At 37.8% G+C, this 24,287-nt stretch overlaps 1 protein-coding gene and 1 pseudogene across 3 annotated transcripts in view; both read right to left on the bottom strand.

Moving 5' to 3' along the window:
* The window catches only part of SUGCT (succinyl-CoA:glutarate-CoA transferase), an 814,926-nt gene that overhangs the window by 663,367 nt on the left and 127,272 nt on the right, over nucleotides 1-24,287 (bottom strand). The window lies entirely within an intron of this gene.
* Nucleotides 22,507-24,287, bottom strand: part of LOC112809723 (T-complex protein 1 subunit zeta pseudogene) — an 8,101-nt pseudogene continuing 6,320 nt past the window's right edge.

Here is a 24,287-nt window from a genome sequence, read left to right as displayed (position 1 = left end):
GATACTGTATGTGGAAAACCCAAAAGACTCCACCCCAAAACTGCTAGAACTCATATAGGAATTCAGTGAGGTAGCAGGATATAAAATCAATGCACATAAATCAGTGGCATTCCTATACACCAACAACAAGACAGAAGAGAGAAATTAAGGAGTGGATCCCATTTACAATTGCACCCAAAACCACAAGATACCTAGGAATAAATTTAACCAAAGAGGCAAAGGATCTGTACTCAGAAAACTATAAAATACTCATGAAAGAAATTGAGGAAGACACAAAGAAATGGAAAAACGTTCCATGCTCATGGTTTGGAAGAACAAACATTGTGAAGATGTCAGTGCTACCTAGAGCAATCTACACATTCAATGCAATCTCCATCAAAATATCATCCACTTTTCTCAAAGAAATGGAACAAATAATCCTAAAATTTGTATGGAACCAGAAGAGACCCCGAATAGCCAAAGGAATGTTGAAAAAGAAAAGCAAAGCTGGCGGCATCACAATTCCAGACTTCCAGCTCTATTACAAAGCTGTCATCATCAAGACAGTATGGTACTGGCACAAAAACAGACACATAGATCAATGGAACAGAATCAAGAGCCCAGAAATGGACCCTCAACTCTATGGTCAACTCATCTTTGACAAAGCAGGAAAGAATGTCCAATGGAAAAAAGACAGTCTCTTCAACAAATGGTGTTGGGAAAACTGGACAGCCACATGCAGAAGAATGAAACTTGACCGTTTCCTTACACCACACACAAAAATAGACTCAAAATGGATGAAAGACCTAAATGTGAGACAGGAGTCCATCAAAATCCTATAGGAGAACACAGGTAGCAACCTCTTCGACCTCAGCCGCAGCAACTTCTTCCTAGAAACATCGCCAAAGGCAAGGGAAGCAAGGTCAAAAATGAACTATTGGGATTTCTTCAAGATAAAAAGCTTTTGCACAGCAAAAGAAACAGTCCACAAAACCAAAAGACAACCAACAGAATGGGAGAAAATATTTGCAAATGACATATCACATAAGGGGCTAGTATCCAAAATCTATAAAGAACTTATCAAACTCAACACCCAAAGAACAAATAACGCAATCAAGAAATGGGCAGAAGACATGAACAAACATTTTTCCAAAGAAGACATCCAAATGGCTAACAGACACATGAAAAAGTGCTCAACATTGCTCGGCATCAGGAAATCCAAATCAAAACCTCGATGAGATACCACCTCACACCAGTCAGAATGGCTAAAATTAACAAGTCAGGAAACGACAGATGTTGGTGGGGATGCGGAGAAAGGGGAACCCTCCTACACTCTTGGTGGGAATGCAAGCTGGTGCAACCACTCTGGACAACTGTAGGGAGGTTCCTCAAACAGTTGAAAATAGAGCTACCCTATGATCCAGCAATTGCACTACTGGGTATTTACCACAAAGATACAAATGTAGGGATCCGAAGGGGTACGTGCACCCCGATGTTTATAGCAGCAATGTCCACAATAGCCAAACTGTGGAAAGAGCCAAGACGTCCATCGACAAATGAATGGATAAAGAAGATGTGATATATATACACAATGGAATATTACGCAGCCATCAAAAGGAATGAGATCTTGCCATTTGCAACGACGTGGATGGAACTGGAGGGTGTTATGCTGAGCGAAATAAGTCAATCAGGGAAAGACATGTATCATATGACCTCACTGATATGAGGAATTCTTAATCTCAGGAAAAAAAATGAGGGTTGCTGGAGTGGTGGGGGAGTGGGAGGGATGGGGTGGCTGGGTGATAGACATTGGGGAGGGTATGTGCTATGGTGAGCGCTGTGAATTTTGCAAGACTGTTGAATTATAGATCTGTACTTCTGAAACAAATAACGCAACATATGTTAAGAAAAAAGAAAATGAAGAAGATAGCAGCAGGGGAAGAATGAAGGGGAGTAAGTCAGAGGGGGAGAGGAACCATGAAAGACAATGGACTCTGAAAAACAAACTGAGGGTTCCTCTAGGGGGTGGGGGTATGGGTTAGCCTGGTGATCGGTATTAAAGAGGGCACATTCTGCGTGGAGCACTGGGTGTTATGCACAATGAATCATGGAACACTACATCAAAAACTAATGATGTAATGTATGGTGATTGACATAACAATAAAAAAATTTTAAAAAACTAAAGGGGGAGCTGGGTGGCTCAGTTGGATCAAGTCCAGCATTAGGCTCCTTGCTCAGGGGGGAGCCTGCTTCTCCCTCTGCCTGCCGCTCTCCCCTGCTTGTGCACTTGCTCACTCTCTCTCAAATAAAATCTTTTAAATAAATAAATAAAATATTTTTAAAAAATTAAGTCTTCCCAATTACTCACTTTTCATATTCATTCATGTATTTCTGCACTCTCACTGTTACCAATGTTGTTTTCTTAAACTCTCTCAACCCCATTCATTCATGCATTTCAAAAGTAAAACCTGAACATTAGTTTAAAAAAAAAAAAAACTAGTGAAATCTGAACAAAGTGTAGTTTAGTTAATAGTACTGCACCAATGTTAATTTCTTAGTTTTGATCACTGTACTACAGTTTTGTAACGTGTTAACATTACAAAATGGTAAAGAGTATGGGCTGAAGGGTACAGAGTACAGGTAAGGGTATTGGTAAAGAGTATAGGAATTTAGGTCATCACAGTGACCTAAAGTATAAAATTAAGAATTTTAAAAATATTATTTCCCATACATGATTTAAGACTGTGTAATATTTTCACTCATTCCTCCATATCTATTCCCACTACTTTCAGAGCTTACCAAATAGATTTTTTAAAGGAAGGAAGGGTGGAAGAAAGAAAAATCATGTGTTTTTCTAAGTTATTATTTAAAACCTTGTTTGGTTAAAAAAAAAAACGTAAGAAACTATAAATCAATTCTGGCAAATGTTCAATAAATTGGCATGAATTTGAAAAGTCACGCAAGCATTTTTCTTTTTAGTTATATTACTCAGCCTAATTACTTCATAAAACAACAAAAATGTGAAAACTTTTTTTTAAGTAGTTGGCTTCATTTCCGAAATAAATTATCCTTAAAGGTATCTGTCTAGATGTCATACTTTTATTTCATACTGAGTCATTCATTATACTAATGTAATTTACTGAATATTTTGTTTCTACCTTGGGGCCCATGAATATTTTAGTGACCTATTTTCTGAAATATGAATTCTTCCACCATTTACTAACCGTGTAACCTCTGGAAGTTTCTTAGCCTTTCTATTTTTTTTCCCAATTGTCAAAGGTAGGTAATGATCAAATCTACATCATCAGTAGGTATGAGAATTAAATAAGAAAAGTTATATAAAAGCACTGTACGTACAAATGTAACTTTTTACAATCATGCTAGGAGACCATCAGAAACATTTAGCAATAGTCCAAGGGAGAGAGCCAAAGTGAACCTCAATTAAGGAAGAGGGCATGCATTGACTCCAGAGATACTTAGAAATTTGAATTCTTAGACTTTGACTACTGATTGGGTGAAAAGAGAAGTTAAAATTAAATTAATTTTGAAAAACAATCAACAGGAAATTAAGTTTCTTAATAGGAAAGTAATATTTTGATTATGAAAATCATTTTAAGTATGACTTAGAGCCCCAACTAGTAGGGAAAATATCTTTAGTACAAAGGGCAACATGGAGAACAAAAAAAAATGGTATATTCAGATCAAACAAGTATTTTAGCACACAAGAATGTAGATAGTCACTATAGTCACAGCCTTCACATTTCATGGGCTCTGGAATTACACAGTATCTGAACCTCCTATTCTAAACGCATGCTCTACCTCAAACCACTCATTGAAACTAAAAATATGCTCATAGTGACATTCACACACAAATGTCTACAAAGCAATATTTCCCTTACAAGAAGGAAATTCCATGTAATTGCTAAAACACTGAACTCAGAGCTATAGATCCAACTCCTCACTTCACTTTCCCACCTATAAATAGGCACAACAAAATCTATCATTACCTGCGCCTTACTGACACTATGGAGGCCTCCAGCCTAAATCACATCTTTTTAGAAGTTGAAAGGATCTAATAGTTCAGTTCCCTTATCAGTGAAGACAGAAAAGCAGGAAAGTGTATAGTTGTTAAGATAACAATCTGTGCTACTTACTAGCAAACAGATACCCGGTAAGAAAGAGAAAATAGTGTTCCCACTGTAAAACATTACACCTAGGCTTTAGGGGTGGACAGTACCAACAGAGAAAAACCTTCAGATGTTTCACCTAAAGATTGGAACAGGAAGATCACTTTTCTTCATCAGAAACCAAAAGACTTGAAGTCTCAACCCATCCATCACCCACACATCTCCATCTCAACCTTGACAAAGCACAAGTCAGAAACCAAAATCACAACAAACTGGGACCCCAGAAAGTGGGAAGAAAAAGAGAAACTGAGAAGACAAGGGAGAAAAGATCAGAGAGTCCATATCGAACAGGGAGCTCAAGGGAAAATGTAATAAACCAATTTGTCCCATTCTCTGGCTGCTAGTGAATGCTTCATTACTATTATGAATTTCTTTCTGGTAACAAATTAAAACTTTTTGTACTTCTAAACATTAAAAGTATAACTTAGAGGTATTAAACTTACAGAATATAATTGTATAGTGCACTTTAAAACCAGTATCTAATGCTTTGCACAATCAGGAGTAAGCAATCCCTGTTATAGACAAGGAACTGAGGAACAGCTAGGTTAATTAAATACTGTAAGATGTTAAAATCATTTAGTAGCTGAGTCAGGCTGAGACCCCAAATCAAGTGACCTTGAGTCCACTGCATCTACCACATTACCACATTCAACTGTCTTCCTTAAGGATTCATGACCAGGTCTGGATTCTTGACTTTCTTCCATTTGGTGAGCCAGTAAGAAGCTCCCTTCAGGTCTCCTGCATATCCACAATGTTATATAAAACATCATGCTTTTCAAGATGCTTCAACATATGCTGTTACATTTAGCTCTCAGCAATAATTCTATAAGTACCAATATTATCTCCGTTTTACAGATTATGAAGGAAGGGTTTAGATGACACATGAACTTGTCAAAATCATAGAGAGCAAATGCTACAACTAGAACTAGAACTCTCAAACGCTGACCCTAAAGCTTCTGTTCTTTTCACTGCCATTTGCCTCCATACATTATTCTAATTCCAATATCCATCATCTTTCCTTTTCAGATAATCACTAAAGAGCAAAAATTTTAAAGATGTGAGGTGATTTGTCATTTCTACCACCACAGTAGAAGTAATCAGTCCTGATGTGGATGGATTGTTCAACGCAATTCAAGTGAGTTGCAAACAATCTAATGCACTTACTGAGAAACACGATTTTACCAGTGTGAAAAATGTAAACCAGATGTTTTTCAGAAAATTGGAAAAATCCACTCACTGGGAGCCCACCAAATTAAAAAGTAGACAAAATTACAAATTTTCAAAAATGTTTAACATACCAATTACAATATTTTCTTATCCAGCAATTAAATACCATCTAAATCATTTTGAGTTAACTCCCACAGTGAGATGTCCAAAATATCACCCCGCCTGGCTGTCCTCCGGAGTTTAAATAGGGTAAGACTGGGAGAAAATGGAATGGATGGTTAGGGAATTGTGATATTTTAAGAGATGGACTAAGAAATAATTTGGAAATTTTTTTGCTTCTTTCCATGTTGTTCTTCAAGAATAGTTTCTGTGTTATAGTTTTCTGTGTTGCATCAGAGAGAAGCAAAACCAAAAAAGTCAGGATTTCTTCTTTATATTAAGATTTTTGTTTTAATTCCAGTATAGTTAACATACAATGTTATATTAGTTTCAGATGCACAAGATAGTGATTCAACGATTCTATACACCATTACTCAGCGCTCACCACAGTAAATGTGCTCTTAATCCCCTCCCCTATTTCAGCCATCCCCCACCCACCTCCCTTCTGATAGGCTTTATTTTAAATGAGTTCCCTCAGTTAGTTTTTTTCAACAAGAATATTTTTTACTTGAAGAATACTTCAGAATACACGGTTCTAAAAGCTTTATTTAAAACATCCCATCCAAGAAAAATAAAATACACATTTTCTCTAAGTACATACACATGGATGAATACCCTGGTCAAATCACATAAAAGGAGACAAAACAAATATTTATAAAGATTATAAATTATAAATTTAAGAAGACTAAAAAGTCAACTTCTGAGAAAAACAACATTCATATCCACTAAGATCTGCATATAATCAATCCTGGACACAGTCTTATATTATATTTCAGCAAGTTGCTCAAGACCACTCCAGACTGCAGTCAGGAGTAGTCTATAGCTGGTACAATTTAAGTAAGCCATACCTAGAAGCAACAAAACAGATGAACTCTTGAGGGTTTTTCCTATCCTATGATTTTACCTATATCATTTAATTTCTTTTCCCATCAATAAATGATATCTCAAAGACTCACACTATGAACTTTGAATGCAATCACTTTTGATGGAAAAATCTTTCCACATCAGTACTACACGTTGTCCAATACAATTCTTCCTGAACCCTCCACATGCATGGAATTGCTAGAGTAAGTCAAATAAAAGCATGAAATAATCTGGTGAAAACGATTATTTAGTTGTTTTTGTTATTTAGTCATGACAAAGATTAGATGGAACCAGTAGCATATTAAGGCCAATCCTAGTGCATAATAATAAGCCATTGGCACATAAAGAAAAATGTATCTTTCTAGTGTCTCTGGCAGTGCATTTGCTTTATCCAAATGGATTATCAAGTCATTAAGATACAAGTTTATTTTATTTTATTTTATTTTAGGTTTCTTTTTTTTTTTATGTTCAGTTAGCCACTGTATCATTAGTTTCTGATGTCGTTTTCAATGATCCATTAGTTATGTGTAACACCCGGTGCCCATCACAACAGATGCCCTCCTTAATACCCATCACCCTGTTACCCCCTCCCCCAAGTTCCCTCCCTCTGAGACCCTCAGTTCGTTTCCTGGGGTCCATAGTCTCTCATGGTTCATCTCCCTCTCTGATTTCTCCCCCTTCAGATTTCCCTCCCTTCCCCTGTAGTCCTCCGTGCTATTGCTTATGTTCCACGTATGAGTGAAACCATATGATAATTGTCTTTCTCTGCTTGACTTATTTCACTCAGCATAATACTCTCCAGTTCCACCCAGGTCAATGCAAATGGTGAGTATTCATCTTTTCTGATGGCTGAGTAATATTCCATTGTATATATGGACCACATCTTCTTTATCCATTCATCTGTTGAAGGGCATCTCGGCTCCTTACACAGTTTGGTTATCACGGACATTGCTGCTGTGAACATTGGGGTGCACATCACCCTTCTTTTCACTACATCTGTGTCTTTGGGGTAAATACCCAGTAATGCAATTGTTGGGTCATAGGGTAGATCTATTTTTAACATCTTGAGGAACCTCCATACTGTTTTCCAGAGTGGCTGTACCAGCTTGCCTTCCCACCAACAGTGTAAGAGGATTCCCCTTTCTCCACATCCTCACCAACATTTGTTGTTTCCTGTGTTTTCCTGTGGCATTTTTCAAAGAGCTGGAACAAACAATCCTGAAATTTGTATGGAACCAGAAAAGATTCCGAACCACCAAGGGAATGATGAAAAAGAAAAATAAAGCAGGGGGTATCATGTTGCCTGACTTCAAGCTATTTTCCAAAGCTGTGATCACCAAGACAACATGGTATTGGCACAACAACAGACACACAGACCAATGGAACAAAACAGAGACTCCAGAAATGGACCCTCAACTCCATGGTCAAGACACAAGTTTTAAAAGGTGAAGAATAAATGGCGAAACCATATCCTTTTTACCTGCTCAAAATTGCTATCTAATGTGTCAATAGATAACTACTCTATTCCCTTCATCCTGGCTCCTTCCTCGGTAATTAGGTTAATAATGACACTAACAGGGGCACCTGGGTGACTCAGTCAGTTAAGCGTCTGCCTTCAGCTCAGGTCATGATCCCGGGGTCCTAGGATTGAGCCCCACATTGGGCTCAGTGCTTGGCAGGGAGCCCGCTTCTCTATGCCTCTCTGCCTCTCTGCCTCTTCTCCCTCTGCCTGCCACTCCCCCTGCTTGTGCTCTCTCTGTGTCAAATAAATAAATAAAAACCTTAAAAAAAAATGACACTAACAGTAGAGAAGGTTTATGTTAAGAGAATTAAAACTTAGTCCATAACCAATTTTTACCACAAAGCCATGAAAAGATCAATTAAAGCTACAAAAAGTCCATTGTTACTAACAGATTTCTCCATAAAGTGGGACGATTGCACCTAATTCCCACCTGCTCTTTACGTAGCATTGCAGCATGTTGAAAGACTGTGGCAGATTGTATTTCCCAGAGATGGTACAATATCTCCCATCCCATGTGCCCTTCTAGTACCTTGCCACTTCTGGATCCTTGAATCTGGGTGGGCTTGTGACATGTTGAGAAGCAATAAAATGCTACAGAAGGGTTAGAAGGTGACTCCACAACTACCGACTACGTCACAAAACATACATGTAATGATCTCTCGGCCTGGCTCGGTGGAACACTTGTGCAAGCAGAGCCCTGAGCCCCCATGTAAACAGTCCACATGAAGAAGCCCCGAGATTACATGGAGAGATGCCTGGCAGCCCCAAGCTGCTCCAGACCCCCTCTCTGTTTCTGCTTTACTACAATTGCTTGAGAAACCTCAAGCCAGAACCACCCAGCTAAGCCCTTCCCAATTTCCTGACCCATGGAAACGATGAGAGTTATTAAATAACTGTTTTTGTTTTAAGTCGTTAAGTTTTGGGGTGACTTATTACACAGTAATTGTCAGCAGAACAGAAATGAGGGCTTACAACTGACCAAGAAGAAAACTGACACACATCATGGATGGGGTACCTAGGAAATACCAAGATACCAGCTGCAGTCTTGACCCTCTTCTGTGGTGACAGTTCCTCAACCTCCCTTACCTGTCAGGAGAGGAAGTATGATTTACTTACCCAAGTGTGAGCTTTATTAAAAATCCAAAGTTCTGTTCTCCAGTGACAGTGACTATAAGCCCAGTATTTAATACCTGTGCACCTGTTTATCCTCAACCTACAAAGAGAAACACTACTTCCAGCATTTGAATAAAATCGCATTTGACTCTTACTGAAAGGTATGGCTCTTGACACAGACTTCAGTATCATTCCTCCTAATATTTTAGAATTTTTCATGCCAAAAATGCAGGTGTCTATTCCTCTTTGAACATGTAGCAAAAGATAGAAAATTAAACTTCCTTCTCAAAAATTAATGTGGAAACTATTTCTCAGTTCCCACCAAACAGGGTTATGGTGCCTGATGTGGCCAGCCAGAGGGACAACAATGGGTGACAAGAATGTGCTTCAGTGGGGCACCTGGGTGGCTCAGCCGTTAAGCGTCCGCCTTCGGGTCAGGTGATGATCCCAGGGTCCTGGGATCAAGCCCCGCATCGGGCTCCCTGCTCGGTGGGAAGCCTGCTTCTCCCTCTCCAACTCCCCCTGCTTCTATTCCTGCTCTCACTAACTCTCTCTCTGTCAAATAAATAAATCTTAAAAAAAAAAAAAAAAAAAATGTGGTTTAGAACTAAGACTAACTGAGCTAAATCTTATTTCCTCAAAGCTGCAGACTGCCCTTTAGGGACCCCTTTTAACTCCCCCTTTATAGTCATTTTACCCTGATCTTATGTAGATAAAAATACTAGGGTGCAGAATGCACACTGTGATCTGCAGCCCAGTCTCCTAGTGGAGAGGCTAACTCAGAATTCAAACTCTCATTAACTTTCCACCAAAATTCTTTATGGTTCAAAAGGCAATTCAGGACACTCTGCGGGTGCCTGGGTGGCTCAGTTGGTTAAGTGACTGCCTTTGGCTCAGGGAATTCCAGGACGGAGTCCCGCATTGGGCTCCCAGTCTGCTTCTCCCTCTGACCCTCCCCCCCTTCATGTGCTCTCTTTCTCTCATTCTCTCTTTCAAATAAATAAATAAAATCTTTAAAAAAAAAAAAAAAGACACTCTGCATCCTTCTTTTTACAGTGTATAATTACTGTATGAATCAAACACTACATCCCTGACTGGTCAATCTTTCCCACAAAAGAACTTTAAAAAATCTATTGCTTAGTTTCCAAAATAAAACAGTAAATAAAGACTCCTAAAGCTGTAAAAACTCTCAAAGGGGCATCGGGTCTAAGCTGCTACCTTTAGACAGGTACATTTCTAAATCTTCCAACAGTGATGATTATCCTTCTCTCCTTAAAGATCTCCAGAGAAAGGAGAACCATTGTTGAGTGTCTAGTACATACCAGGCATGTGCCAGAAAGGGGAATGAGCCAGCATTATCTCCCAAGGGCTTGCCTACACATTATCTCATTTAATCTGAGGACATCTTTCAAGACATGCGTTAGTATCCTCATTTTTACAAATGAAAAAAAAAATGAGGTTCAGAGATGTTAAGTGTGACTAGGATTCCTGTCTCAAAGCCCAGTATCTTTCCACCCCACCATGCTAGAAGAAAGGGCATGACCTATTTCTTTAGGCACTGCACTGTTCAACACCCGAATGCTCAGAAAGTTCTTCATTCAGCTAACTAAAATCTCTTCTCTGATGTGAGCTCACGTTCTCTTATTCATTATTCTATGAACAATGAAAATAACTATTCCACATTCTCTCCCCAAACATAGATAAAAACAGAAATCAAACTATTTTTTTGCCCTATTTACAGTAAAAAATCCAGTCCCTATAGGCTTTCACTGAGAAAAGTCAAAACAAAACAAAAAACACTATTTTATATCCCTGGGATAATTTTGGCCATTCTTTTCAGGATCTTCCCCGATTATAAACTTTTTCAAAGCACGATGACTCAAAATAAACACAAATCTCTAAAAAGTAACGATTTACTGAGATAGGAAAAAAAAAGGAGGGGAAAGATCTTTCTACTATAAGATTCAAAAACAAAAACATTAGAAAGAAACTTGTTTAAATACTTTTTAATCTTTACCTCAGGCTGTATATTTTTTTCAAATATTTTTACCATATTTTTCCAAACAGTCACAACCCAAAAATTCTCTTATTCACATTTTCTGAGAATGAGATGTTTACATGAAGTGGTCTACCCAATTGGAAAGATTCTCTTTTTATTTTTATGTCTCTTAAAGAACTTTAGAAAGAAACTCAAATGCCATAGAGGTTGCTACACTTTATCAACCTCTTATTTTCAAATGGAAGTTGAATCCTTCCTGGAACAATGAGAGATTACAAATTCATACGTAGCAAACCATCAGTGAGTACCAACTATGTAGGACATCAGTATTATACTCTAGGATACAAAAGTAAGTGTCCTAAAACCCTCCCTGAATTATGCCCCTTATATTCTAAGGATATAGATAGACATACAATTAACAGCATAATGAAAATTATATAGGAACAGAGAGAAAGAAGTGGCAAGTTTTGCCTAAGAAAGCTACGTAACTAAAGGATGAACAAAAGTCCTGGATATTAGGGGAACCAATGACATTTTGGAAGAAGAATTTTAGATTCATGATCCCATCCCATATATTAAGGATGTTCACCCATCCCAACCCCAAGCACTAAAATGCTAATAACAACCCAAATACCTCACATGTCATTTTAAAACTCCCCTGGAGTAAGGGTTGGGACTACTACCCCAAATGAAAACCACCACTAGAACACAGGATACTTCACACTCAGAACCGACATAGTAAAGAGATCCATCAACTTACTTCTTAGTTATGGACAGTAGCAGGGGAAATGGAGTAAAAGAAAGGTGAATGATTAAATGAATAGGAAGATGGGTTTAAAAAATTACGAGATAATATGGTCAAGGAATTTGTGGTGTAGAAGATGCAATCAGAGAATACAGCCCAAAATGGAATCTTCATATATAACACAAAATATAAAATGTGAACATATAAATTAGTTTAACAAACTGTCACTGAGTAAACATAACTCTAGAACAGGCATTGAGCAAGACTATAGTGTGGTTCCACAGATAATTCGTGTGATGCTTCTACCATCACTTCACAATTTTACAACCACCATCTTAAAATAATGTCTTCTCTATTTTACAGAGGGGGAAACTAAATGCAAACAACATGTCCAATGATACACTGAATGACAGGATGAACATTCAAACCCAGATTTCTAATTCCTGACACCATTCAATGAAGGTGTTAAACAGGTCATCAATGAAGATGTTATAAGTGTTCAAGACAGGGGCGCCTGGGTGGCTCAGTCGTTAAGCATCTGCCTTCGGCTCAGATCATGATCTCAGGGTCCCGGGATCAAGCCCCACATCGGGCTCCCCGCATCGGCAGGAAGCTTGGTTCTCCCTCTCCCACTCCCCCTGCTTGTGTTCCCTCTCTCACTGTCTCTCTCTCTCTGTCAAATAAACAAATAAAATCTTTAAAAAACAAAAAAGTATTCAAGATAATGACAAGAACTGGACTTGACAAGACAACTGTGAGAGTCAAGTACCTGGATAACATGGTAGAAGAGAGACAAGACCAGGATGACTGAAGCTGGAAGCATGGGAACAGAGAGTTTGTGCAGAGACTTTGAAAGTAAGAGTGAGTGTTGGCCTACGTTGTAGAACCACAGACCAGATGGGGGGACGGACGGCAAGAAGACTGGGACACCACCCCTAGCTTGAAGTTTGCAGAAGGTGCGATATCCAAAAATGACCATCCTCCAATTGAGAGGAATTTGAAAAAAGTAAATATTACCTATACATAACACAAATAATATTTCAAAGCAATTACCCCAATCTATATAGTCTCTTTCTATATTGTTATTAAATGTCCCTTGTGTCCTACAACATTTAAATAAACTGTTTATATTTACTTTAGTCTTTCCTCCTGGTTTAAAAAAAAAGTTTATTTTTTTTTTAACATTTCTTTGGGATGTTTCCAACTTGTTGACATTTCTCTGGCATTTTTGGTATTTACAAATCAACTTAGTATTACAATTCTAGGAGTACCAGTGCTATATATAGATAAACTATAATAATCTTGCTCAAAAAAAAAATTATTCTTGCTCTGCAATGTGAAACAAGAGTGGATATTGACAATATCAAAAGAATCAACATAAATAAATAATCTGAGTAAAATGCTAAATAAAAATAATTTATTCAAATTCTGATTGTATTTACTAGACAGTTTATAGAAAGATGGTAACAATAACAGCCTCTATAACAAGAACTACTGACCATTAAGAATCCTCACTCCCAAACAGACTAGGCGCTGAGACTCCCTCACCCCAAAAAGGGTAATACACATGCACCTTCACTCTTCAGTCTATGTAAACCCAACATATAATTTTTTAGATGAGACAATCTTAGACTGATGATCAAAAGGAAATATCAGGGGAAAATGAGATTATAAGAGAAAATATGCAAACCTACAGATTATAAGCAGACTATTCAGCCTGTTTTAACCCTTTCATGGAATGAAGAAAAATAAATCACATCTTGGGGCGCCTGGGTGGCTCAGTCAGTTAAGCATCTAACTCTTGATCTGGACTCAGGTCATGATCTCAGGGTTGTGAGATGGATCCTAGTTAAGATTCTCTCTCTTCTTTTCCCTCTGCCCCTCCCCCCATAAATAAATAAATAGATAGATAGATAGATAAATTGCATCTTATCTAAACCTCCTGCTATTGTTCTTTCCTATTGCAATTTATGGGTAAGTTCAAACTGAAGGACATCCCTACTACTATTCTCTTTCAAAGTTTAAAGCAAATATTTGATTTTTATCCTATGAAAACTGAAGTATCATTAAACATACATGTGTTAAATTTTTGAAAAAGGAACTTTCTAGAAAAAAGAACATGTACATTTTTAAAAGCATCTGAGTTACAGAAAAAGAAATGGTGATAGAGAATAAATTCAACATCTTAAACTATAGGAAACTGCATGACTTTTCATACTATAAAGAAATTTTTAGAAAGCATTGGATATTTCAGAATAAGACATAATCCTTCCAGAATGAAATGCTTTCTCTGAAAGAAACCACTTATTTCAAATAAAGGAGTCCTTTCCTCCCCAAAGAAATATAGTTCATTTCCTGAAAAACTGGGATTGTGTGTGTGTGTGTGTATATGCATGCATGTGTGTGAAATCTCTTATTAGAACCCTATTTTAGAGGAATTTGAGGATTTTTGCATTCTTTCATTAATTTCACAGATGACTCTGTCTTTCTTTGTGTTTACTTCCATTTAGGGGTCAAATGTGAGAAAAACAAACCAAAACTATGTTGTCAAATACACTCTATAGAATAACAGCTAAAATATCAAATAAGCTTCAGTAATAAATATCAGTAGTGTTAATGTCAGTCACTCTATGAGGCACCTGGGTGGCTCAGTCCGTTAGCGTCCAACTCTTGATTTAGGCTCAGGTCATGATCTCGGGGTCATGATCTCATGAGATCAAGCCCCAATCATCCAGCTCCACACTTAGCAGGAAGTTTACTTGAGATTCTCTCTCTCTCCCTCTCCCTCTGCCCCTCCCTCCACTCACGCTTTCTTGAGCTCTCTAAAACAAATAAATAACACTCCACAAAATAAATGAATAGGAGCACCTGGGTGGCTCAGTCAGTTTAGCGTCTGCCTTCAGCTAAGGTCATGATCCCAGCATCCTGGGATCGAGTCCCACATCGGGCTCCCTGCTCAGTGGGGAGTCGGCTTCTTCCTCCCCCTGCTCTTATGCTCTTGCTCTCTCTCTCCCTCTCAAATAAATAAATAAAATCTTAATTAAATAAATAAATAAAAACTAAATGAATAAATAAATAAATCCAATTCTACTTAATTAAACTAAATTGAAAAGTCAGTAAACAACAAATCAGCTGTACACACGGGGAAAAAACATGATTATTTCTTTTCTCTAAATTTATTTGCAGTGTCACTGAATTGACCTAGGATCTAGTTGTTTTAACACATGTAAATGTATATCTACATTTGGTCAACCAATATTTGAGTGCCTGCTAGATTCCAGGCATTGCCGTAGATTTGGGCAGTAAAGTAACAGCAAGTTCTTAACCTCACAGAGCTTACATTTTAAAGGTGAACACAGACAGTAAGTGATAAACTGGTAAGAATGAAATATAATTTCACACATGATGGGAAGTGCTACGAAGAAAAATAAAGGAGGGTAAGGCATGGGAGAGTAATTGGAAATCTTGTGGGAGGGGTGGACAAGCTAAAAGGGTTGTTGTCCTTTCAGAACTGAACTCTACTCAATAGGACATTAATTCAAGTACTCCATTTATTGAGCACATATTCTTATTTAGGCACAAAATAGGTGTAATCTTAACGACAACCATGACAAATAGGGATGTTATTGCCATTTTACAGATGAAGAAATGGAGGTTCATAGTAGCTTGTCTAAAGTTACTTAGGTAAGAAAGAGCATATTCAAACTCTCTGTAACTCCAAAGTCCATGCTCTTTGCACTATAGCACACAACTGCTCGGATATGGATCAAAATGGCCTCACTGTTTCCAAACTACAGTTCCTTACCAAAAGTTATAATATTCATTAGCTTTAATAAGTTTTAATAAATCAAATCTTTCTAATACACTATATTTCTGAGAGATGTTAGGAAATGAGAGGAATGATATGTTCTTAATACTAAAAATTCAGTACTTTGAGAATTATTATTTAACACTTCTGTAGTAATAATATTTGAAAAATCTTACTAAAATTTGCTATGTCTCACAAAACATCTTCCACTGTTCGGATGCCATCCCAAAACATTTACTATAATAAAACTACAGTTTATCAATACATGGTTTATCCTTAGGATATTTTTATCTTGAAATCTTATGTGACCTACAGAGTTATAATTTTAATAAACAAAATGTTATTACATGTCATTTCATTCAGAAAAACCCAAGTTAACAACTGGAAAATTCCTATTCTCTGCTAGTGAACAGACACATTAAAGCACAATTCTACCAACCCATTTATACTTTGCTCCATCATCTTGTTTGTGAAGTTTTTCTGTTTTTTGTTTGCTTGCTTTCCTAGGTCATACAAATTGGTTCCTATTACCAACCAAAGAAGGACTGGGGAAAAACTTATGTGGTAACTCTGAAAGGTAGAGGCTATGAAAAGAGCCAAAGACTGAGGTGCACCCATGAGGTATAGCTCCTCACTTCTCCTTCCTTGCCCAGACAGTAGTAAGGAAAGATTGGTTTAGTTGACCAAATCCTGAGAATCCAGATCAAAAATCTCTAATAGGAAAGAAGCACAATGAAAGGGGGAAAAAAAAAAAAACCTCTGAGAAAAGTTAACAAAAATACCATTAAAGGAGGGGTGCCTGGGTGGCTCAGTTAGTTAAGCATCTGACTTTGGTTGGTTTCAGCTCAGGTCATGATCTCAGGGTTGTGAGATCAAGCCCAGTGTCAAGCTCCACACTCAACCCAAAGTCTGCTTGAGATTCTTTCCCCCTCCTTCTCCCTCTCCCTCTGCTCCTACCTGCTCCCCCAATTGTAGCCTCCAGCTTGTGCTCTCATGCTCTCCCTCAAATAAATAAAATCTTTAAAAAATAATTATAATAATCTTAAAGGAGAAAGTCTAAGGCCAAGAACCAAGGCAAAAAATGCCACCAGGATCCTTGTCCATACATATGGGAGTTCCATTCACCCTTAGCTGGCTGAAACAGGCCTAGCACAGTGCACTTGTTAGGGTCTAAGAAAGAGGGCAACACTAAGCCCCAGTAAAGGTTGCAGTTCTGCAAGACTTGGCCTCATACCACACCTTTTCTTCAACTTGCCCCCTTCTGTTCCTATTCCTCAAGCAACTCCAAGTTGGGGAAATGATTGTTGCAGTCCAGAATTTCACTGCTACGGAACTTGACTTAGAGCTGGTAACACAGATAGAGTAAGTGAGTAAAAGCACTTAAGTATAAATACTAACTAAACTTTGACTAAGTAAAACTACCAAACAGCAACAATTGGGAAGTGACAAAAGGGAGATAGAGGGAAGAAATGTAAAAGTGATAATAATTTACTCATAGCATGAAATCAACACATAATGTTTAAAATTGAACGTAGTTAATGAAGCATGTAATCACTCAAGTGCCATTTTTTTTTAAAGATTTATTTATTTGAGAGAGCGAGAATGAGAGAGAGAGCACATGAGAGGGGGTAGGGTCAGAGGGAGAAGCAGACTCCCTGCAGAGCAGGGAGCCCAATGTGGGACTCGATCCCGGGACTCCAGGATCATGACCTGAGCTGAAGGCAGTCGCTTAACCGACTGAGCCACCCAGGCGCCCACTCCAGCATCATTTTAAAGGTTTTCATAATCTCTCGTCTCAACCTTGAAGGGATCTGTTATGAACAATCATTTTTGTAAAGAAACATTTAGCTAAATTTGAGCAATGCCTTCCATTTCACTGCAGTTTATTGTTCCTATGGTAAATTCAACTAAATTTAATACTTATTTGCTTTAAATTAACAAGAATATTATGATCAAGAGATATTATGATCTTGTTATTATGAAATTATTTCCATTCATCATGCCCTGTGAATATGTCCACTTATAAAGCATAAACAGATGTCTGGAATGATGCTCACCAAATACTACTATTAGTAACTTCTGAGTGGTGAAATTAGGATAATTTGTTGTTTTCTAATCCATTATTTCCTGCATTGCTTAACTTTTTTTTAATTTTTTTTTAAATTCCAGTTAATATGTAACACATACAGTGTATTATTAGTTTCAGGTGTACAATATATTGATCCAACACTTACATACAACACCTGGGGCTCATCACAAGCACCCTCCTTAATCTCCACTACCTATTTAACCCATCCCTCCCTCCCAACTCCTTTCTGGTAACCAACACTTTGTTCCCCGTAGTTAAGAGTCTGTTTCTTGGATTGCCTCTCTCTCTCTTTTTTTTTCCCCTTTGCTTATTTCTTTTGTTTCTTAAATTCCACATATGAATGACATCATATGATATTTGCCTTCCTCTAATTCACTTAGCATGATACTCTCTAGCTCCATCCATGTTATTGCAAATGGCAAGATTCCATCCCTTTTTATGACAGAGTAATATTCCACTGTATATATATATATATATATATATATATATACCACCTCTTCTTTACCCATTCATCCATCGATGAACAGTTGGGCTGTTTCCATAATTTGGCTATTGTAGATGATGTTGCTATAAATGTTGGGGTGTATGTATCCCTTTGAATTAGTATTTTTATATTCTTTGGGTAAATACCTAGTAGTGTAATTGCTGGATGGTAGGGTAGTTCTATGTTTAAATTCTTGAGGAAACTCCCTGCTGTTTTCCAGAGTGACTGTACCAGTTTGCAATCCCACCAACAGTGCAAGAGGGTTCCTTTTCCTCCACACCCTCGACAATGTTTGTTGTTTCTTGCGTTTTTCATTTTAACCATTCTGACAGGTGTAAGATGATGTCTCGTTGTTTTAATTAGCATTTCCCTGATGATCAGTGATGGTGAGCCTCTTTTCATGTGTCCGTTGGCCATCTGGATGTCTTCTTTGGAAAAAATGTCTATTCATGTCTTCTGCCCATTTTTTAACTGGACTGTTTGGTTTTGGGGGATGTTGAGTTTTATAGGTTCTTTGTAGATTTTGGATACTAACCCTTTGTTGGATATGTCATTTACAAAAATCTTCTCCCATTCCAAAGGTTGCCTTTTAGTTTTGTTGATTGTTTCCTTCACTGTGCAGAAGCTTTTTATTTTGATGTAAGCTCAGTAGTTCATGTTTTTATTTTGTTTCCCGTGCCTCAGGAGATATATCTAAAATGAAGCTGCTATGGCTGATGTCAAAGAGGTTACTGCCTATGTTCTCTTCTAGGATTTTTATGATTTCAGGCCTCACATTTAGGGCTTTAATTCATTTTGAATTTATTTTTGTGTATGGTGTAAGAAAAAAGTGGTCCATTTTCATTCTTTTGCATGTGGCTATCCAGTTTTCCCAACGCTATTTGCTGAAGAGACTTGTCTTTTTTCCATTGGATAGTCTTTCCTGCTTTGTCCAAGAGTAACTGACCATATAATTGTAGGTTCATTTCTAGGTTTTCTATTCTGTTTCATTGATCTATGTGTCTGTTTTTGTGCCAGCACCATAGTGTTTTGATCACTAGAGCTTTGTAATATAAGTTGAAGTCTGGAATTGTGATGCCTCCAGCTTTGCTTTTCTTTTTCAAGGTTGCTTTGGCTATTCGGGGGTCTTTTGTGATTCCATACAAATTTTAGGATTGTTTGTTCTAGCTTTGTGAAAAATGCTGTTGCTATTTTAATAGGGGATTGGTTTGGGTAGTATACACATTTTAACAACATTTGTTCTTCCGACCCATGGGCATGGAATGTCTTTCCATTTCTTTATGTCATCTTCAATTTCTTTCATCAGTGTTTTACAGTTTTCAGAGTACAGCTCTTTCACCTCTTTGGTTAGATTTATTCCTAGGTATCTTGTTTTTGGTGCAGTTGTAAATGGGATTGAGTCCTTAATTTCTCTCTGTACTGCTTCGTTATTGGTGTTTAGAAATGCAGCAGATCTTGTATCTTGCTACTTTGCTGAAATCGTTTATCAGTTCTAGCAGATTTTTGGTGGAGCCTTTTGGGTTTTCTATGTATAGTATCACGTCATCCTGCAAATAGTTGAAGTTTTAGTTCTTCCTTGCCAATCTGTAGGCCTTTTCCCTTCTGTTTGCTGTGGCTAGGGCTTCCAGTGTTATGTTAAATAACAGGGTTGAAAGTGGACATCCCTGTCTTGCTCCTGACTGTAGAAGAAAAGCTCTCAGTTTTTTCCCACTGAGGATGATATTAGCTGAGGGTTTTTCATATATGGCCTTTATTATGTTAAGGTATGTTCCCTCTAAAACTACTTTGATGAGGGTTTTTATTATGAAAGGTGTTGTACTTTGTCAAACTTTTTTCTGCATCTATAAATGATCATATGGTCTTACCCCTTCCTTTAATGACGTAGTGTATCATGTTGATTGATTTGCAAATACTGAACCACCCTTGCAACCCAGGAATAAACCCCACTTGATCATGGTGAATGATTCTTTTAATTTATTGTTGGATTCAGTTTGCTAGTATTTTATTGAGAATTTTTGCATCCATGTTCATCATGGATACTGGCCTGTAGTTCTCTTTTTTAGGGCAATGTTTATCTGGTTTTGGTATCAGGGTAATGCTGGGCTCATAGGATGAATTTGGAAGTTTTCCTTCCTTTTCTGTTTTTTAGAATAGTCTGAGAAGAATAAATACTAACTGTTCTTTCTTCTCTTACTTATTTTTTTTTTAGAGAGAGAACACGTGTAAGCAGAGAGGGGGAGAGGGAGAGAATCTTAAGCAGGGTCCACACTCAGTGCAGAGCCCGACAACAGGGCTCAATCTCAGAACCCTAAAATCATGACCTGAGCCGAAATCAAGAGTCAGACACTTAGCCAATTGAGCCACCCAGACACCCCACTAACTCTTCTTTAAATGTTTGGTAGGATTTCCCTGTGAAGCCAGGACTGGCCCAGACTTTTGTTTGCTTGTAGTCTTCTTTTTACTGATTCAATTTCTTGCTGGTTATCAGTCTGTTCAAGTTTTCTATTTCTTCCTGTTTCAGTTTTGGTAGTTTATGTTTCTAGAAATGTGTCGTTTTCTTCCAGATTGTCCAATTTGTTAGCATATAATTTTTCATAATATTCGCTTATTTTGTACTTCTGTGGTGTTCATTGTTATTTCTCCTCTCTCATTTGTGATTTTATTTGGGTCCTTTTTTTTTCTTTTTCATAAGTCTGGCTAGAGGTTTATCAATTTTATTAATTTTTTCAACGCTCCTGGCTTCATTGATCTGTTCTGTTGTACTTTTTTTTCTTAAAGATTTTATTTATTTATTTGTTTGAGGGAAAGAGCATGTGAGAGAGTACAAGCAGGGGGAGCAGCAGAGGGAGAGGGAGAAGCAGGGAGCCTGATGCAGGGCTCAATTCAAGGACCCTGGGATCATGACCTGAGCCAAAGGTAGATGCTTAACTGACTGAGCCACACATGCACCCCTGTTCTAGTTTTGTTTTGGGTTTTTTTTTTCCAGTTTTTATATCATTTATTTATGATCTACTTTTTGTTACTTCTTTCCTCTTGCTGGCTTTAGGCTTTATTTGTTGTTCTTTTTCAGGTTTTTTTTTTTTTTTAAAGATTTTATTTATTTATTTGAGAGAGAGAGAGAATGAGAGCCAGAGAGCACAAGAAGGAAGAGGGTCAGAGGGAGAAGCAGACTCCCCGCTGAGCAGGGAGCCCGATGTGGGACTCGATCCCGGGACTCCAGGATCATGACCTGAGCCGAAGGCAGTCGCTTAACCAACTGAGCCACCCAGGCACCCTGTTGTTCTTTTTCTACTCCTTTTGGTGTAAGGTTTGGTTATATTTGAGAGACTTTTCTTGCTTCTTGAGGTAGGCCTGTATTGCTATATACTTCCCTCTTAGAACCATTTTTGCTGCATCCCAAAGGTTTGGATCATTGTGTTTTCTGTTTCATTTGTTTTCATATATTTTTAATTTCTTCTTTGTTTTCCTGATTGACCCATTCATTGTTTAGTAGCATGTTATTTAACCTCCATGTCTTTGCGGTCGACTTCTAGTTTCATAGTGTTGTGGTCAGAAGAGACGCATGGTATGACTTCAATCATTTTGTATTTCTTGAGGCCTGTTTTGTGACCTGATATGTGATATATTATGGAGAATGTTCTGTGTACCCATGAAAATAATGTATGTTCTGTTGTTTTAGGATGAAATGTTCTCAATAAATATGTTATGTCCATCTGGTTCAGTGTGTCATTCAAACACATTGTTTCCTTGTTTATTTTGTTTAGATGATCTATCCATTGGTGTAAGTGGGGTGTTAAAGTCCCCTACTATTATTGTGTTATTATCAATTAGTTCCTTTACGTATGTAATTAACTGTTGTATACACTTTGGGTGCTCCCATGTTGGGTGCATAAATATTTACAGTTGTTATATCTTCTTGTTGGATTGTTCCCTTTATGATTACATAATGCCCTTGTCTCTTTGTTTACAGTTTTTGTTTTGAAGTCTAGTTTGTCTTATATAAGTATTGCTACTCCAGATTTCTTTTGACATCCGTTTTCATGATACATTTTTCTCCATTCCCTTACCTTCCACCTGCAGGTGTCTTTAGGTCTAAAATGAGTCTCTTATTGGTAGCATAAAGATAGGTCTTGGTTTTTTTAGCCATTGTGACACCCAATGTCTCTCAATTGAAGTAGTTAGTCCATTTACATTGAAAGTAATTACTGATAGATATGTATTTATTGCCATTTTATTACTTCTTTTGTCATTGTTTCTGGAGATTTCCTCTTATGCTTTCTTTTTTTTTTTTTTTTTTTTTGTTTTTCAAGGAACATTTAATAACAAGGTAGATAACATACACTTATCTCACACGGTACTTTTATATCACTGAAGCTAAAGCAAAACATCCTTTTCATTGGGTAAAAATGGCCTGCTTAATGTGTGTACATTGAAGTGCAATTAAAAAAAAACATTAATTTCAGAACTTCAGAATTTTAGGTGTCAGTGTTCTCTTTTTTTCATATGGGAAAAGAAAATGCTTTTGAAAATTATTTGAGGCTTGGACAAAAATTCCGTCGCTATATTCTTAGGATCACTCGTGGAGTCTTCATGATTCGGATGACACGAGGGAAGCTTCAAATTCAACCTTTTAGAGAAGACATTCCAGCTCGCATGATCTCATCAACCAGGAGTATGTTGGTGGCAATCACAGTGCAGGAGTGGAGAAGCTGTTTCTTTACACAATAGTTATCCCATATGCCTACTTCGGCTGCTACCATTGGCTCACCTGTGTTTAAGTCCACACCCACAAGTTGACCTGATTCTGAATGTTCCGCTTGAACTTTAACTAGTGTTTCCTGAAGGTCAAAACCAGAGTTCTGAGCAAGTACCTTGGGAATAATGAGTAATGCATCAGCAAACGCTTGAACTCCCAGTTGGGCCCTGCCCTTTACACTGGGCTTGTACTTAATCAAGGCTTCTGCCATTGCCACTTCCACTGCACCTGCACCCGGAACTACACAACCATCATCAATAGCATTTTTAACAGCCCTCAAGCCGTCTCTTATTGCATCTTTGATTTGAGTGAGTGTGTGCGTATTTGGTCCTTTGATCAATAATGTGACAGAGCGAGGATTGTTACATTTCTCAATAAAAGTGAATTTCTCTTCTCCCAATGTATATTCATAGACAAGTCCTGCATATCCCAAACAATCAGGATTTAGGTCATCAAAGGAATTTAGAGCTACTCCACCGCAAGCAAGAGTCAGCCTTTCCATATTTCTCCTTTTAGCTCTACGCAGAGCTACTATACCTTCTTTTGCAAGAGCATCTAAGGAAAAGGGGTCAATTCCCTTTTGATTAATAACAACGAATCCTTTATCTGAATCACCACAGACTTTCTTTTTCAGTTCTATTATTTTTTTAACTCTATCTTCAATGAATTTTCTTTCAGCTTTTACAAGTTTCTCTCTCTCTTCTGCACTCTTGTAAAAAAAGCCAGAATTCACTTCTGTTTTCTCATATTCCAATGACACATTGCACGTGAGGATGTATGCATCTTCTACTCTTTTTTTCATATCTGGATGCCGAGCCCCATGGTCCAAAACAAGACCTCTGATTAAGCTTGTATCAGTTTCAGATTTATGTTTCATCTCCATGATCTCAACCATGAAGAGGTCAATAGGTTCATCTTGTTTTTTAATGGCCAAAATGGAGTCCACTACGGCCTCTGTTAAGACATCAGCAAGTTCAGCATGCACTTTAGTACGTAGAGATGTTCTGGCCACATCTATAAGTGTTTCCCTGTCCATTTCTTTGCTTACTTTGACTTGTTCCAAAAACTGAAGTGCCTTTTCCTTTGCAGCTTCAAATCCTTCTGTTATTATTCTGGGATGAAGACCTTCAGAAATGTAGAGATCCGCCTGTTTCAGTAGCTCTCCAATGATTAGAACATTGGAAGTGGTACCATCACCAGTTATGTCATCTTGGGCTGTTGCTACTTTGGCTATTAAGGAGGCTGTTGGGTGTTGAATTTGCATTTCATGAAGCAGCACGTTGCCATCTTTAGTAAGCTTGATGTCTCCAGCACCAGAAACAAGCATCTTCATGGTGCCCTTAGGCCCCAAATTGGTCCTCAGCGCGTCCTGCAGGCCCCGGGCCGCGCTGATGTTCACCGCCAGCGCAGCCTGG

Source organism: Callorhinus ursinus, unplaced genomic scaffold (assembly GCF_003265705.2).
Source record: "Callorhinus ursinus isolate GAN/ISIS: 27379988/994484 unplaced genomic scaffold, GSC_fseal_2.0 scaffold73, whole genome shotgun sequence".
Lineage (NCBI taxonomy): Eukaryota > Metazoa > Chordata > Mammalia > Carnivora > Otariidae > Callorhinus > Callorhinus ursinus.
Note: the sequence above shows the minus strand (reverse complement) of the source record. Positions and strands in the feature narration are given on the sequence as shown.